The sequence below is a fragment of the Rhinichthys klamathensis genome, unplaced genomic scaffold (assembly GCF_029890125.1).
Source record: "Rhinichthys klamathensis goyatoka isolate OS25496 unplaced genomic scaffold, OSU_Roscu_1.1 h1tg000267l_1, whole genome shotgun sequence".
NCBI lineage: Eukaryota > Metazoa > Chordata > Actinopteri > Cypriniformes > Leuciscidae > Rhinichthys > Rhinichthys klamathensis.
The window spans coordinates 482968-500919 of NW_026606788.1; the positions used below are offsets into that span (position 1 = coordinate 482968).

Consider the following 17952-nt stretch of genomic DNA (forward strand, 5'->3'; position numbering starts at 1 on the left):
TTTCATCTACAGACAGATGGTCTCCTTCAGCGGTGTTACAGATTAGATGTAGAGAATAATGAGTCTTCTCAGAGCCAATGTGGTCTACAGATACCACATACAGAACATGGAACAGCACTAACTTGTAAGAAGTGTCTCACTTTTTATGAGACCTATGTTCAACTAAGCCCTGCTCAGCTGGAGAAGTTGACTGAAGAGACACAGGTACAGAGTGCATCACAACTGTGGCATGATGCAAGGAAGCGGCGACTGACTGCGAGCACAGCAAAGAGAGTCCCCAAGCGGAGCTCTACCAACCCACAAAAATTCCTAAATGAACACTTTCACTGGCAATACTGCAACTAAACATGGAAAAGAAAATGAGGACATAGCCATACAGCTCATGGAGGCTCACGGACACACTGTGGAGAGGAAAGGCCTGGTGGTGTGTCCTGACCAGCCCAGATGGAATTTTGGACTCAACACAGCTTCTTGAGATTAAGTGTCCCCTAACGAGTGCCATGTCACTTGCAGAATTTCTTGGTCGGCCAAACGGTGACATCAGATGCTTAAGTAATGGGAAGTATCTCATCGTTCCCAATGGGCAAAGTGGACACTACCTCCAGGTGGGTGAACAAAAATATTTTTAAGATTTGAACTAATGGGAGAGATACTTGTGAACCATCATTATAACAAAATGTAAGCCATTTTATTTTACATTTATTTGTCCAGATCCAGCTGACAATGATGTGCCTGGGGCTGCAGAGCTGCAAGCTGGTTATCTGGACATCAACTGAACACCTGGAGTTAGACATTTCATTTGACAAAAAATATACAGATGCACACATGAAACACCTTCAGAATTTTTATTTTTCACACATGCTTCCTAGATTAGTGGATGATTTTGTTGCAAAGAAGCTGAAGCTCTGTCCTAAATACCAGAATATTTTGCAAATACAGTAAGCAGATAACAGGTGTTATATCTTGTACACAACAACACACACCAAAAGTACTGTATAAAAGCATAAATAGGAAAAAACTAAAATATATATTTTTTAAAAAGTATTAAAAACTCAAGACACTAGAAAGGTATATTACATGTGTTAGATACAAAAGTTAGATAATATATTGCATCATTAAAAAGACAAATCAAAACATTTTCTATTCAATTTCTGTTTTTTCTGCTTTATTTCTAGATTTTAAGTTTATACAGCTCTTTACCTGAGTGTAATGTATTAGAGGTCCTGTAAGTGTAGCTGTACCCCATCACAGTTTTTGAAATGTGAAACGAATTAAGTGTGTGTGTGTTGAAGTGCAATATATTGACTCTCTTCTCTTTCTCACTTTTCACTTGAAATAAGCTCACCTCTTAAATTCACTAGACCAGCACAGATCTTGAGCATTTTATTAATTTTTGGGACCAAGCTAATTGGCACTGTTTGCGAAAGAATCTTGTACACCTTCAGACGCCTTATTGCCCGTTCAACATGAATGCGGGCGTGAGCAATACGCCGTGTATGCGTTACCTGCTCGTTGGTCAGCTGGCATCCTTTGCGTGTAAATGCTGGAATGATTAAGTTTACTCTACGCTCCTCCAGCAAATCCCTGATTGTGAAACCACGGTCACCCATCACCTCGTCTCCAGCACGCAAATAGTCCAGAAACCCTGAGTTCTGTGTTATGTACCTGTCACTGCATTTGCCACCATAAGCATCTGAAATGAACATGATCATTCCAGAGGGAGAAATTGCCACTAAATATTTCACAGTGTTGTTGGCATAGTAGTAGCTGTACGATTCACTTCCAGAGTTGAGGTTTTTGGCTTTCTGTAAGACAGTCTCTGAGCAGTCAATTACACAGGTTGTGTTTGAAAAGCGTTCTTTAAAAGCTTGGGGCAACATAGCTTTGATTGTTTCACGAGGCAACCAGATAACAAGATCCTTGGTGTCTTCAGACATTATGTCTATCCAGATTCCAACAGTCTTGCTGACCTGACCTTGTGACGTTTTAAATCTGTGTGCTAAATCAGCCATGACTAAGTTTTGCCTTAGTTTCATTAAGGTCATTAGGATTTGGTCCACAACAGGCATGGATGAAGAAGTAGGGGCAAATGGTTGTAGGCAGGATACAAGGGTGTGAAACGCAATGAGTGGAATCCCTGTGTACAAGAGCATCACTCTCCAAAATACTGTCTGCAACAGGGCATGGTAATTCTGGGGATGGTGTAGTGCTCGTTCTGCAGGTGATGGTAGGTCCTTTTGAATAGGTGTGATCCTCCATCTCTGGGTCTGACCACTGAGTTTGGGCATCACAGGAGGGCTTTGATGTAGAGCACGGCTCCCAATCAATCTCATCCAACCCATCAAGCTCATCTGAGGGTAACAATAGAGTTCACAGTTATTAGAGTATTAGAGATATTATCACTTTATCATTATTGGATTGTGCTGCTAACACATTTAGTTTTTATGATATGCATTTTAGCTTTAGTTTCTGAGTAGGGTCATTCTGTGTCAAATCAACCAAATTTCAGAAACTTCCCCAGCTCAAATTTTTGATTTTGTTAATATTGTTATATTATAATCATAATTATAATATTTTTTTCTGAAGAAAGACAAACATAAATAGTGATTAAAGTCAAAATATTTTGTGTATATACTATATATATATATATTGAAGAGGGGGTCAAAATGACAAATTTTCATCTGAGATTAGGAGCCAATTTACAGTGGTGCAAAATGACTTTAGAAAGATTGCAGCATCATATTTTTACACAGAGATTAGTAGGTCTATTAGTTAAATAAATAGGCCTAACAGTGAAACTAGAATTGTTTCTTGTTTCTCTCTATCAAAAACTGCAAAAGGTTTTTTTTTCTACACACAAAAACAACTGTAAACATACTGCCCTGCACTCCGTGCCATAAACGGCATTTTAAGCTTTACAGAAAGCAGTAAAACTAACTTGCCATTAACATTATTAGACAAAAACTACAATGCTGTTGAAATCCTGCATCTGAAATCATACCTGATTTTCTCGTGGCACTGCTGTCAATCCTTTTCAGGACCCGTCGTCTCTTTTCTGGTGGTCTTTCGTAGCCCAACCACAAAGTTGGATGCGGGTTTTCCTCCGTCGGGTTTTTGTCAACAAAATGAAATGAACACACATACAGTGTTTTGGGTGGTCTCTTCAAGTTTAGGTTTTTCACCCAAATTCTTTTGCATTCCTCGTCTTTTGGTAGGCGATGGAAATTGTACCGTTTCTCACAACAACAATCTCTTTTTGTTCTAGGTACATCATGGGCGTAGATTACGCGGGGGACGGGGGGGACGTGTTCGCACCCGCGCCGAATCCATCAGTATCAGTTCAAAACGGCAAAAACTCTTCACTCGTTTTTCACGAAAAAGTCAAGCACTGTAAGTAAGTTGTCATGTAGTATCCGAATTGTGTTGCACAATGATGAATAACTCTGCCTATTTCTCTTGTTGAATTAAGAAGTTTTGTTATAAATTGAAAATATTCACTACCCGCAAAAACGTGCACTAATACTATTTTCAATCTTTTTTTATTCGTAATGTCTTATTTTCACAGATATGTTATCAAAGCCCTTCAAATTAGAATAAACATGGTGATTGTTAATGCTGAATTTGTATTTTCCTGCAATAACAGCCACGATCTGCTTGAATCAGGCAGCGTTGTAACATTTACATGATGTTTACCATAATTCGGTAACACTTTACATTTAGATAAAAAAGTTATAGACAAACTTTAAGTTCTCTTGAAAAAGCCTAACTAGAAAGTTTTAATTAGTTTTAAAAGCTTGAAGTTTGAAGGTTTTCAATTGGAAAGTTTAGTAAGACAGACATTGTTTAGGCTTTTAAGGAAATTTAATTTAGCCAAAAGAAGAACTTTTATTCTAAGTAACCTAAATGTTATTTTTAAATCAGTCTACTTCAGTGTGATATTTAACCATATTATCATGTTTAACACTGATAATTTTAATAATTGTAATGCGATGATCAAATATAAATCAGAGAATATCATATGTTTGGGCGGTTGACGGGTGGATTATTTATTTTTAACAGTGGATTCGGGGGACTCAAAGTGCACCAGATTAATGAATTTATCTTTAAAAATTACAAAATTTTCTTCCGGCGGGGGGGGGGGGGGGGGGCAAAAATAATGTGGATAACACCTAGGCTATATGGGGATCTACGAAAAATAAACATTTTATTATCTAATTAAAAATACATGGTCGGGATTTTACCACCTCCGCCTCGTTTGCGACCAAAAACCCTGCATGTGCAATATAAAGTAGGCTACTGAACATCTGCATTTCTTTCTTTCTGTTTTATTGCTTTAAAAATAAATTGCATATTAAACCAATTAAGCAAAAACCTGTCAAGAAAAGTCTGAAGAAAAAAACTTGACTTTCTGTCCCCCTCACTTTTGAAATGATGGCTACGCCCCTGTGTTCAACGCACTGTTGTTGAAGCCACAGATTTAGCTTAGTCTGGTTGTTAGTACAGCCGCGAACAGCGCAACAGATACCAGAGCTCCGCAATGACATTTTACAACAATAAAACTCAAAATAATAAAAACAAAATAAAACCGTATTTGTCAGATTGCAGTTATTTTTTAATCTAGAAAGAATTGCATCAGGAAAGAACAGATTATAACGGTTAGCCACGCACCATAACCACTGGGATTTACTAGTTTACTTCTACTTCCGCTATCTCACCGGAAGTTTCACCCATAATGATTTCTACAGTAGCGGGCGTAGGAATAGGGTGGATATGATTTGACTAACCACATACATGGATATAAAAAATGACGAATGGAAAAGAAACTGTCGACAGTCTCGGTGAGTTTAATTCATATACATTTATAGGTCGAGTGTTGTAATTTTATGATGCAAGTTTAGCACTGCAGCAGATCATTTTACAGTTTCCCTGCATTATGTTGACTATTAGGGACAAGAAAATTGATTATTTGTCAAATTCGAATGACGTTTTAATAATTTATGACAGAATGAGTGAGTTTAATTTGTTGATTGATCGATCCTTAATCTAGTAAATGATCTAATACACTGAACACTGCTGTGGTAATATAAAAACACTCGGCATACTGTTTCTTTTGAGCCTAATTCCTAGTCAAATTAAAATGATATATTTGTATAGTCAAATTAAAATGATATATTTGTATATGTCACTTCTGATGGTATTTTGTATAGATATATGGCCAGACGTGCAGTCTACCCTTACAAAAATAACCTACAGGAATCCTGCAGGATTTTTCACTATTGTTGGATGTTCCTGCATGTTTTTGTTGTACTGAAGGGCTCATTGTAAAACAAGTAGGAATGTCCTGCACATACTGCTGTGCAGCACAAGTGACAAATCCTGCAGGACTTTATAATGGAGTTTTTTCCTGTAAATGAAAAATAAATAAATACAAAATGAAAAATAAATATAAAAAAATCTACAGGTTTTGGATTCAGGATAGACTATATAATGACTAGAGAATAAAACTGTGATAGTTGCTGTCGTTTTAGTCATACAATTTTTATTTAATTATATTCAAGTACATATCATTGAACTATTTTTGATATATTATGCTCTGTTGGCAGCAATAGAAACAATGAGTCTTAACAAATAAATGAATACAATTAAGAGTAAGAATAGATATAGGCAAAAATAAAAAATTCACCATTACTCTAAATCATTTCAAAATTATGCATTTATGCAAACATCCAAGACATTTCAACATTTAAGAGATATGAGTCTGTGTACTGTACACTTTTACATTTTATAACATTCAGATCAAAACCAGCAATTTATTTTTAATCCAACTCCCATCTATTTGGTCGGATGCAAAAAAAAATATTTGCAAGACCTGGCAGGTCCTTGAGATAGACACAGGTTGAATGTATGTCTGTGCATTTGATTAGTTCAACTGAGTCTATCCCTCTTTCTTTTAAAATGCTTGTTGCTGTCATCCCTGATTCTCTGTCTTTGCTGATGTCATTACTTGTTGTTTTCATAACATCAATGAAGGCATGACCCTCTCCTTGCGCATTACCTACATTAATAAATGATCGTATTAATGCTACAGACCCATGTTTGGTTTGAACTGCATGGTTGGTTCTTTTAAATAAAGATTTTGCTCCTTTTGAATGAATTCGCTTGCCATTAACCACAGCCCTAGAATAAAAACTGAAAGCTTTATGTGCACTAAAACCCGACTCTTGAAGGAGATAAGACTCTTGGGGTTGGCTGTCGTACATGTGGGCATCCAAGAAACATCACGCTAGAACTACCAATACACTTTGTCACAATCTTGGTGCCTCCCAACATTTTTTCAACAAAGCTTTTGCTGTGCTGTGTTTGTTGATCATTGAATACAGCAGCAATGAGTCGTGGAACATGCTGGTAAAGGTTAAACATGTTAACAATTTGCTCTACTACAGCTTGTGTGCCATGAAAGAGTTTCTGAAGGTGTCCATTCTGGGACTCATATAAGAATGCACTGTGACTCCATTAAGGACCCCAATTTTTTACAGATGCTGCTGCATGTACAAGTATCTGGACATTATAAGACACATGACACTTTCCATACAGAGACTCAAAACGGCCCACAAATGATTTTAAAAGGCCATCAGCTTTGTCAATGTCATGGGGGGGAATTGAATCTTGAAGGAGAATGTATGTGGCCTGTACTAGAAGTAGTAAATGGTCAAGATATTTTCTGGGTAAAATGCCGAACAAACAGGGAAGGCTGTAAAATAAGAAAAAGTGTCTGTATTCCGAAGCTTTCCAATATTTACGCAAAGAAATTGTACGGGGTGGTCTTGTTATACTTGCAGGTGGTTTAATGGCAAGTAACCTTCTTTCAATCTACTCGACTTCTCTTCCAATGTACCAAGGCTCTGTATGGGATTTGGAGTCAAACCATAGGGTAGTCAGCTGGCGACAAACACCAAGTAATATGCCATGCATGTAATCATATCCAAATCCAGTAACCATGTTAAAAAACATCAGCAGCATTAGAGGAGATGGACCTTTTACACCATTTATGCATGTTTCCGAATCCACAGCTTGCTGAGCATCTTTAGTGTGTTTTTTGTGTGATCTCAGCTCTGGCTCCGTTGACTGCAAAGGATACACCCTTGTAAACCTATTACCCTTTTCTACAACCTCACCCTTTTGATAACACCAGTTACAACCATGCTCTCCATTAAATTGCTTGACATTCTGTACAGCACAACGAGCCACTGAATCACAAATGCAAAGCAAACTGTAAACATGGACTACTGATTTTTCACCTTTCCACTGACAAGGTAACCCTTGGTTTTCAAGACTTCGCAATTCATTAACAAATGATTGCAGAAACGAGTTCATTTCTGGCTTTCTTGGCCCAAACCGCCAAGAATTTTAGCACAGGGGGTGGGGATTTCATTACCAAAGAAATATTGGCAGGATGGGCAAATATAATGGACTTCAAAAGTGTCACAGTGAAAGGATTTCATGAACTTGTATAAACTATCTGGAACGGCATTGGTTGAATCAGGACAGTGGAGATTGATAAGATCTAACAAGTCACTCAAAGCCACTTTGGATGTCGTATGCCCGAGGCTGTAGGTGTCAGGGTTGTTGCAGGATACTGAAGACAAGGGAACAGAATTTCAATGCAGCTGGTTTATTCGCAAACTCAGGTTACATGAAAACACAGGAACTCAGGAAAACAACCATACAAGGACGACCAACAAACACTGAGGGAAAACACAGGGCTTAAATGAACAGGGACTAATAGGATGATTAACTCAACACAGGTGAAGGGAATAACTAATTAGACAGAGCGGGAAAACTAACAGGACTGAACCAAAATCACAAAAGACGGGGGTGAACAAGATCACAAAACTGAACTAATAACAGGACTAAACCAAAATCACAAATACAGGGGGAAACCAGATACCAAAACAGAACTTAAACACATTGAAACATGACAGTAGGCAAGTATAGACAGGAGAGATTCTTTATAGTGATTTTGGCATTTGGATATATCTTTTCCTCACTGCCACACCACTCTTCTCTTTCTTCTGTGCTTCCCTCAGAAACTGCACTGTGGTTTCTGACAGTAAATATTGCACTTATTACAAGCTGACACATAAAGAAGAAAACAAAGTGTGAGGCTATAGACTAGTACATATTCTAAACTTTATTCTCACATGAGTCTGTGGAAAGTTCTCATAAGCTGTGCTAAAAACATCATCCTCGTCATCAGCAGAAAAGCTTTCCTGTCAGAAATTGTGCATTTATTACACATTAAAACAAAAGATATGAACATAGATATTTACAAAAACATTGGATAAAAAGAAAAGATCAAAAAATTCTTCTCACATCAGCATCTGAAAAGTTCCCATCAGCATCGCTGACGACCTCATTCTCATCATCGGGAGAAACGTTTCCCTGTGAGACATGTACAGCTATTGGACCACTAGATTTATGCATGTACTATACTTTTAAATTTTACTATGTGCTGGCTGATAAAGGATTAAAGAATTGCCAACCTTATGACAATAAAGAAGCGCAATTCTAAAGACGATTAACTTTGAAAAAACCCCAACTATTCTCACATGAGCATCAGGGGAGTTCCTGTTAGATTGGCTGATATTGTCACCATCATTGGAAATTTTTTCCTATAAGTATGAAATTATAAACATACAGGAGCTAGTTAGACATGGCTTCTTGACTACAACAAATGGCCATGTATTTATCATTAGGCCAACATCAAAACCTGAATTACTGCAACTATATCAGGAATAAGCCATGTCTTGTATGATCTTCTCTTTTTTTGCGCCTGAAGAAGAAGAAAGAGCAGAATTCTTGCTTATTTGATTAATGTCAATATGTAATTCTACAATAAGAAAACAATTGCCTAAATTACAGTTATTTGCATATTATTCTGAATTCAGCAACCTATTATATTCTGTGTCCATCGCCTTTAGCTGCTGGAACAGGTGCCTCTTCATTTAAGTACACTTTATACTCCATGTGTATCCTTCAAAAAGAAACAAGTTAGTGTTATTTCTTTGTAAACATAATAAAGAATATATTTTTTGCATTATCCGAATAGCTTAAACCAAATTGTAATATAAGAACATTTTCTAAAAATGACTACAATAACGAATCTGGGTATTTATAAAATTGAATTAGGAACATAGGATTAATATAGATATATATTTTTAGAAGGCTATTTTTTTTAAAGAAAATAAAAGTTGTCGCGAAAGACTTGTGTTTTAAGGAATCTGTTGAATAGCCTAAGAGTCTTTCACCCTGGAAAAGACGCTCGTGTAATCTACATAAAGAACCGGTAAATGAATCTTTCTAGAGATTCGATTGACTGAGGTGACGTGTTTCATTGACGCTCTACTCGCTACACGTAGCCGATTCACGTAATTCAACTCTCACTTTGTCTTGTGAAGGTAAGTCCGCCTTTTTTATTATAATAATTGTATCGTTATAATGCTTTTAAATTACTGTTCTGTTATACATTTCTAAATGAATGTGTATTTGTAACACTAAACATATGAAAATGTTTTTTCTTGCTGCCGGCACATTATAGGCTTATAAAATAATAACGTTATACCACCTATATCAAATTTTTTTTAAATAAATGACTAAAAAATTAGCTTTATCTATTGTTAACAAAACACATTACTTTGTTTTGTATTTCATCACTAATAATTGATATTATTGTACCTTTTGGTTACCTTAGAATAGAAGTAAATTATCGAGACCGTGAGAGTCGCTGGTAGGGCTGGGAATTGATGCCAAAAAGAATCGATTCCGAGGCGTTAGGAATTGAGAGTCGATTCCAAGGTTGGAATCAATTCCATTAAGGGGAATCGACTCCTCCTTTAAGATTTTTTTTTGTAACACAAACCGCGGCCTGTAACCGATTTCATTTGTCAACACAATCACGTCACCTGTAAATAAATAAAGTTCAGACTAAATAAATGGATCCAGTCGTGACACAGAGTATGGTTTAGGCCGGGTAGGATGATTATTTCAGCATTGTGTGTAGGCTGACCCAATGAAATCTTTAGAATCGGTTGCTTGGCGGGGTTTGATCTTACTCGTTGTAATTTAGGACAAGTAATAAATCTGATTTATGAAATCAATCGACAAAAATCAATCACACTCACGCGACGAAGAATGCCTCCAAGGTCAAGTCTGGCGCTGCGTGAGATTCGACAAAAAAATGTAAATGCCAAATTTGCGATAAATTTAGCAAAACGACATCCCCAATTATAAAACAAATAGGGCCGTTCACAAAAATAATATATGAAGCCATATTATAGTATAATGTGAGATAGAAATGAATATTTAAGTAATTAAATTCAAGTTCACGTAAACTTTTCCCTGTCAGTCATTCTCAAACAGCGCGTCGCGTTCGGTTACGACAGTCCACGATAAAACTCTCTCCAAGTCCAAGATGATTCAATACTATTATTATACTTGATCTGTAGATAAAGCTATATGGTTTCGCATAAAATGAAAAATAAAATGCCGCACTGTATTGGAGTCTTTCATAATCATATCATAGGCTACTTTTTGCGCAATGAAAGATTATTAGCCTTTTTTGTTCTGTTCTGTTCTCTCTATCATATGTTGCTGCCTCATTAAACAGCTGTGCTATACATTTAAAAAATGTCTTAACTATATATATATATATATATATATATATATATATATATATATATATATATATATAATTGATTTTTATCTTGTTTTTCATGAATGTATATTTTACAACAATGCAATGTGTATTTGCTTATTTGTTCCCCACTAAATGTTCAGATTTTATACAATTATTGTTTTTCTAGACTAAATTTTACTGAGGTATCCACTAATCTAGTATAATATAGGCTAATTTTTGTCATAGGTTGATCATGTTTTTTTTTTTTTGATTTGTTGTTTTTCTTTAGCTATAATGAAGTTGTCTGTATTAATTAGATTGTGTTTAACACACAAAAGAGTGATTATCAGTTCAACACTAGATTTATAGAAATTCTACTTGATTTTTTTTTTTTTTTAACTGCGCTGGTAAAGTTGACGAGGCGTTGAACACAGCAGGAGAGAACGCTCCGGTGGAACATTATTAGCTAACGCTATGAGGCCATAATATTTTTGACCCATGGCTGAAGTTAAGTTTCTCTCCCCAGGTTTGCAAAAAATGCATCTCAAAATGCATCAGATTGATGCTTTAAAATATGGAATATTTAAAATTTTCTTTCGGGGGACCATGCCCCCGGACCCCACTAGTAATATACTTCAAACCTATTTCACCGCAGACCCGTTTTCATGCATGGAAGTAAATGCCTCGTTATATTTATGACCAAGCAGCACTCGCAATAGTCTAATGGGAAGGACAACTGGCTTTCGGAAAATCCGACAAAAATCCGGAATCGAACAGCCCTAGTCGCTGGCTGGTTGCCGTTAAAGGTAACATTGTTGTCATGGATACAGTCAGCGGAAGGCAACAGATGAATGTGAATGATGAGACTTTAGAGTTTTGTACACCTTTGGATTAATATAGGCCTATATTTTATTCATGTATAAATATATTTATGTTCAATTGTATGTAAGTAAATATGTATGCATGTAATTATTTATTTATTTAGAAAATGAACAAAAACATGGGTTCTGGTGGAATGGAGGGAGGAGCCTCCCACCTATGATATTGTCCCTAAAAAGGACATACTAAAAAAAAAGTTTGAACCTGGAGATGTTGTGGATGTGGTTTATGAAGAGGAAAGTTCCCCAGCCACAGTTATAGATATTGATTTTAGGGAAAAGTTATGGGTAGGGTTAGGTTTAGGGGTAGGGATTGGGAAAGGACTACATTTTGGGATAGGAATGTTGATCCAGGATAAACAAAATATGTTGATCCAGGACCATGTCTTACTTGACGTGTGTGAACACAGCCTAGCCATTCAATTCAACCTGCATGAATCAATGTCTTTCCACCGCTGTCCTTTCCCTCAGAGGGTTCTATCGACATTCTGTAAAGTACTGACTTAACATTCATTTAAAATCTAGACCCGATATGTAAAGTCAGCGCCTGAAAATAGTTCCGTTGTGTTGACGGAAGGTGGCCTATTTTCAGGCGCTGCGTCATATCATTACGCCTGCTGCTCTCACTGTACGGCAGAGAAGTTTCTTGATTATTACGCAGGAATGAGAGTATAGTTCCTAGCCATATCAGCCTAGAAAATCGCAACTTTACATTTTCCGTCGGTCTTAGTTCACGATGTAACTACAGAAGAGTCAAGTTTTAAATAGGAAAAATATCGAAACTCTTTGGTCATTTTTTTTTTAGAAATGCTAATGGTCTTGTCCACTCCAATGCTGTATGCTAAGCTATGCTAAAAGTGGTACCGCCAGAACCGGAGATCGGCTGAATGGATTCAAAAACGGCAAAACTCAACAGTTTAACTCTGGGGGAGTTGTAAAATGAGCCTATTTCCAAAAAAAGTGGAGTATCCCTTTAAGTCTATCCAAGTCATGGCTCGACAGTGCAACCATTTCACTCGTATTTGCGACTAAAAATAGATGTGTGCGAAGTGTAAAATGTATTTTGGAGCACGAATAAAAAAGTCCCTGCGGATCAGTTTTCTTAAATGTAATAAAGTCTTCAATAGGCTACCTTAAATGGTATAACAAACGATCATTTTAAGGCATCTTATATTTTGGGGTTGAAAAAATATAAATCGCGATACTGCTTACTGTGATTATTAACCTTCAAAAGACTATGATTTCATTAACCCTTGTGCATCAATTAAAAAAAAGTTACACAGGTTCATTATTGACAAAAATTTCCATAAAAATGTTATAGATTTATATATTTTTTCCACTTTCACTGACATCATTTTTTAACCAGCATCAGCTCTAATCATAATGGCCAAACATTTATTAATGTTCAGAATTGTAACCCTTTAAATGCTGGTTTGTTTACAAAATGCCACTGTTGTTGTTTTTTTAATGAAAAAAGAAAAATAGTAATTATTTTCAAATTAATAAATGCTAAGCAGATTTTTTTTCTTTGATCATTACAGCCTTGGATATGTCACTGATTAACAACAACATTAATTTTGATGCATTCATATTTTGATGCACTCATCTGAATTTGAATTCTGCAATAATAAAGCATAGACATTTCAAAATAAGAGTCCCGTTCTATTTCGGGCTCGTTTATAAAAAAAATCAGTGTCCAATTCCCACCCAGTTATTATTTGATTACATAAAGTGTATACAATTTGATTTTAATTTAATTTAAAGTAAACTATTTTAGCTTCTGTCTGTGATGCCCTGTGACATGAAGGAGATATTAAGAACATTATTAGATGCATATTATTAAATATATAGATGCTGTATTTTGAAATGCATTGATTTTATTTATTTTCATTTCAGATTAATGCTGAATTTAAGCGTATTACCACCATGTCCCTACAGTCCAGATTTTTGTCACAGATCGATTTGCTGTCTGACAAATTTCTAAAAGTCTTTCAAAAGCGAGGAGGGCAGATGGGAAGAAGATTTCAGGCCATCATGGAACCCATGGCTCAAGTATGTTAGGATTTAGTTTTTTGTGTATACACATTTTATTGGGGAAGACACTGATCTATAATAGAGAACTGGGGTTGGTTGCACCATCTGGACGCACACCCAGTTGTAAGACTAGGCTGGACGTAAAAAGCATATTAAGTCAGTTGGGAATAGCAATATGGCCACTCGAACACTTCTGGTGGCTTAACCACCTGCTTGGAGTTTAGGATTCCATGAGCAATCCAGTCATTTATATAGATCAGTGGGGGTAAAAATGTATTTTAAAAAACTCTGCTCTGCTTTTCACCCGTGGCCAGGTTGATGATGTCGATATTGGCCAATAGTGAATTATCAAGGGTCTCTGCGTATACCTCAACGAGCACCCAGGCAATTTAGTTAAAGAGTATGTGGTGAGTACAATTTATCTTTCATTTAAATGTATCTTTTTATCTTTCATTCGGCGCTTCGGTCTGCGCAAGCGCCGGAAGTGATCTCTCGCGCGTGTACGTCACTCATTGTTTTTTCACAACCATATTTAGATCACTTCCGGCGTTTTCCGGCGCTTGCACAGACCGAAGCGCCCGCGCCCTCAGATCACTTGGACAAGGCTGTGTTTACAAGAGGTAAAAACGATATAAATACTGTTCGTTTTCTCACACAAACCGCTCGTTTCGTGTCTTAGGCCATCAATGTGTACTTACATTTACGAGTCATTAAATCATGTTTAATTTGGACTTCTCTGTGCATGCTCTTTGAGGTGGTGACCATAGACCTGCATTATATGACTGACAGACAAGAACGCTTTGAGCTAAAAATATCAAAATTGAAACTACTGCGGAAACAAAGACACCTACATCTCGGATGCCCTTGAGGTAAGCTAAAACATATCAAAAAATAATTTCAAAGTGAACTATCTCTTTAACACTAGAACGGCCACGACGGTCATTTTGACCGTTTTGAATTTTATATCTGCAATAACTTTGTTGAAAAAATAAATAAAATCCTGCTGGTACCTGACTTTTCCTAAAAGTGTCTGTATTTTCATTTAAAATGTTTTAATATAAATTACACATAAGGCAAAAAAATAAATGAACATATTTAAAAGGTATTCTTTTGTTACATTTCTCACGGTTGACCTTTGTCTATTAGGAAATAATCAGAAGATTCAATTGCAAAATGACAGATATGTTTATTGAGAGCTGGTCAGATGCTGGGAGAGTTAAGGTGTGCAAATGTCCGGTATGAAGCCCTTGGCAGCACAGGGACGCTGCGTGTAGAACCATGGAGTGCTGAACACGGGATAACACACGGAAAACGGATACAGGCAGGGAACAAACACGCAGGAAAAATCCACAACGATCTGACAAAGACTGATCAGCTGCTATGATCAGCGACCACGCACGCACACACGCACGCACACACGCACACACACACACAACAAGACGAAAAAGGAGACAGCGAATTCATAAACCGTGACATTGTCTCTCTCATTGTCAAAATAATATCTAAATAAGATACTTTTAGTTGTTATTATCTTGTTCTGAGTTATGTTGAATGGATATGGAAATATAGCTAGGCCTATCTGTTGTGAATATGCGATAATTACGGGCTACTGATATTATTATTTATAAATGTATAATTAAACTTTTTTAAATGTACAGTTTGGAGTTTTTTTGTTTTTAAAAGATATCATAATACAATAAATGCATTAATCTCTCAATTGGGAATTTATCATTAAAGATATAGAGTTTGCAATCTAACGGTCAAAATGACCGCTTGTGGCAGTTCTAGTAGTTATGGAATTCTGGGACTTCTAGTGTTAAGTAGGCAATGCAGGATTCTCTTCATAAATTTGAACTTTTCTGCATTTTTTGGAGATAGTCTATTCCTCTTTTCATCCAAAACATATGTGGCGGTATTGATAGTCACTCGCCATCAACACTCGAGCATAATGGAATCGTCATTTAGGAATAGGATTGCGTGGGTGTTTAAATCGAGATCGCAATCTTTTTATCTTTTTTTGCAGCTGTAATTAAGACATTCGCCAAAATATACAATTTAATAAATTGTACCTTTTGTTGTTAAAGGGGTTTGCAACCCCTTTAATGCATGCTAAGGGGTTGCTAAGGCATGCATGCTAAGGAGGGATAACCATTGGCCCGTGATAATAGCTGAAGTGGTGTATGTATTTAATTTAAATAAAGTCCCTTGAAATGGACATATATTTTGAGGTAATCATTCCACAGTCACATAGCATGTTTTATTAAGTTAGGTGCAACAAATACTAATAAAGTGATAGTTTAACCTGCGCTAGAGCACAGATACAACAAACCATTCTGTGATTATCCCTCTGCTTGCCATAAGGTTGCCGACCACTGCACAATTGAATATCTTGGCTCTAAAATTGTAGGACTACCATCCACAATCCTAGAACTGAGGTCTAACAGTAATCTGTAATCAGTCATCTGTCTGTCTTGGTCTTGTCTGGTTCTCATTATATACAAGTTCACATTTTTCATGATATCTACATTATTAAATGATTGAAAATACATTTGTTATAATATTCTCAGAGCAGTGCCCGGTGTTCTGTAGAATCTCATTTTGTCTGTGCATTCTGCAGGCTGGTGACGAAGCCTTCATTCAAGAATCCACAGAGGAGACCTACATTCTCAAATTCCATGACAGATCTGACGACATCGGGATTGTCCTTGAAGGCCAGAACATCTTGCAAGGCTTGGATAACTTTGCATTAGCTACGGCAATGCTTTTTGGACTAATGAATTCTTTAAATCTACCCACCTGAAATGAAAGAACCTTTGAGGTACTGCAGAAGATAGTCACTCTATCCAAGAACGCTCAAGTTCTCAGAAACAGACTCTATGAGTGAGCTGTTTCCATGGCAGGCGGACACAAGGTTTGCTACCTCTTGGAATAAGGACCATTTCTTTTTTTAGTTCACACACTCACAAAGAACTTGCTTTATTCAAAAGTTTACTCTGTTTGATATGAGTAGGTTGACCACTGTGTTTTTGTGTGTGGTTGTTTTAACATGTGCATAGTTTTTTGTTTAAAGCTATTGGTTAAAAGGACACTCCTCCACACAGAAATGAAAATTCTTGAAACTAAACAAAAACGCCAGGGGAAGCTTTGGACTACTTAATACTCGTCATTACTGTTCACCTTTTCAGAGTATAGTGATATGAGTATAGTGATTATTTGAGTAGAACTGATATGCTGTCATTGTTCAATTGACATTCATGGAATTGAATCTATTTTTAACAAGCAGAGAAGGCTTACTTCTTTAGCACTTACTGTGGAAAATTTGTTGTACTGTTAAAAAATAATTCAGCAATTTGACCGGTCTTATGCTTTTAAAAATTGAAAACAAAAATGTCAAGGGAAGCTTTGGACTACTTGATATTCATTACTGTTCTGTTGCATTTTACTGTATCTGAATGGTCATTACTGTTCACCTTTTCCACAACATGTTTTGACTGTGTCTTGTCTTTTACTTAAAATGATATGAGTATAACTGATATGCTGTTGTAGCAGTTGTTAGTAATTGCCGTTGGCATAATGACGGGGCGGGTCTATTTCGCATGATTTAGTGGACTATAAAAGCAGCGCGGTAGTGCCTTTGGGATGTGCGTCTCATCGTCACGAGTGACGTTATCCATTTCCGGCGTGTCACGGAATTGTCTGTCTGTGTGGACTGAGGACTCCGGTGATACATTATAGCGACGTGCGTTGCAATAGGATGTTTTAGTGCCGCAAGTTCAAACCGAGTGCGGGACGTTGCAGTGGGCTTTCTGTTGGCTGCTCTCTTTTGCCAGCGCTGTTTTCTTTGTTGCTATTCGTATGGTTGGGATTTGGGCGGATAAATCCTCACATGACGACTCTTGACGTGTGCTGAATCTCCCTCAGCGGGGTGCTGCAGTATAGACCGGCAGATCGATTGCACCTTGCCGGCGATCAGTGCTCACGTGCTGTTGCTGGGCGTTTTGCCGATATTCTGTGTGAGTTCCGAAGCTGGACACTTTAACGTCTGCTGGAGTGGCCGCCTGGTGTGTCGCAGATTCGGCAACGTAACTCGCCTTCTCTTCCTCCACAACCCCTCGAAACGGTTTGACCATTCACTAGCCATTCACTAGCCAATGTCGAGATGGAAAGCGCTTTTGTGCTTTAATGTTTCCCTTTAGTTGGTTTATTTCTTTATTTTGTTCTTTATGATGGTTGCGAATGAGATCTGGTATAATTTAAATGATTGGTTCATTCTTGTGATTTATTTTTCTTTATTTGTACCAGCCAAGTTTCTGTGAATTATTTTCTTTTTGTTTTCTTTGGTCAACATGTCTGTGTATTTATCTT

General features: G+C 36.9%; 1 pseudogene; it reads right to left on the reverse strand.

The window, feature by feature from the left end:
• Positions 1-1319: 1319 nt before the first annotated feature.
• Positions 1320-17717, reverse strand: LOC130102077 (uncharacterized; annotated as a pseudogene).
• Between the last annotated feature and the right edge of the window lie 235 nt (positions 17718-17952).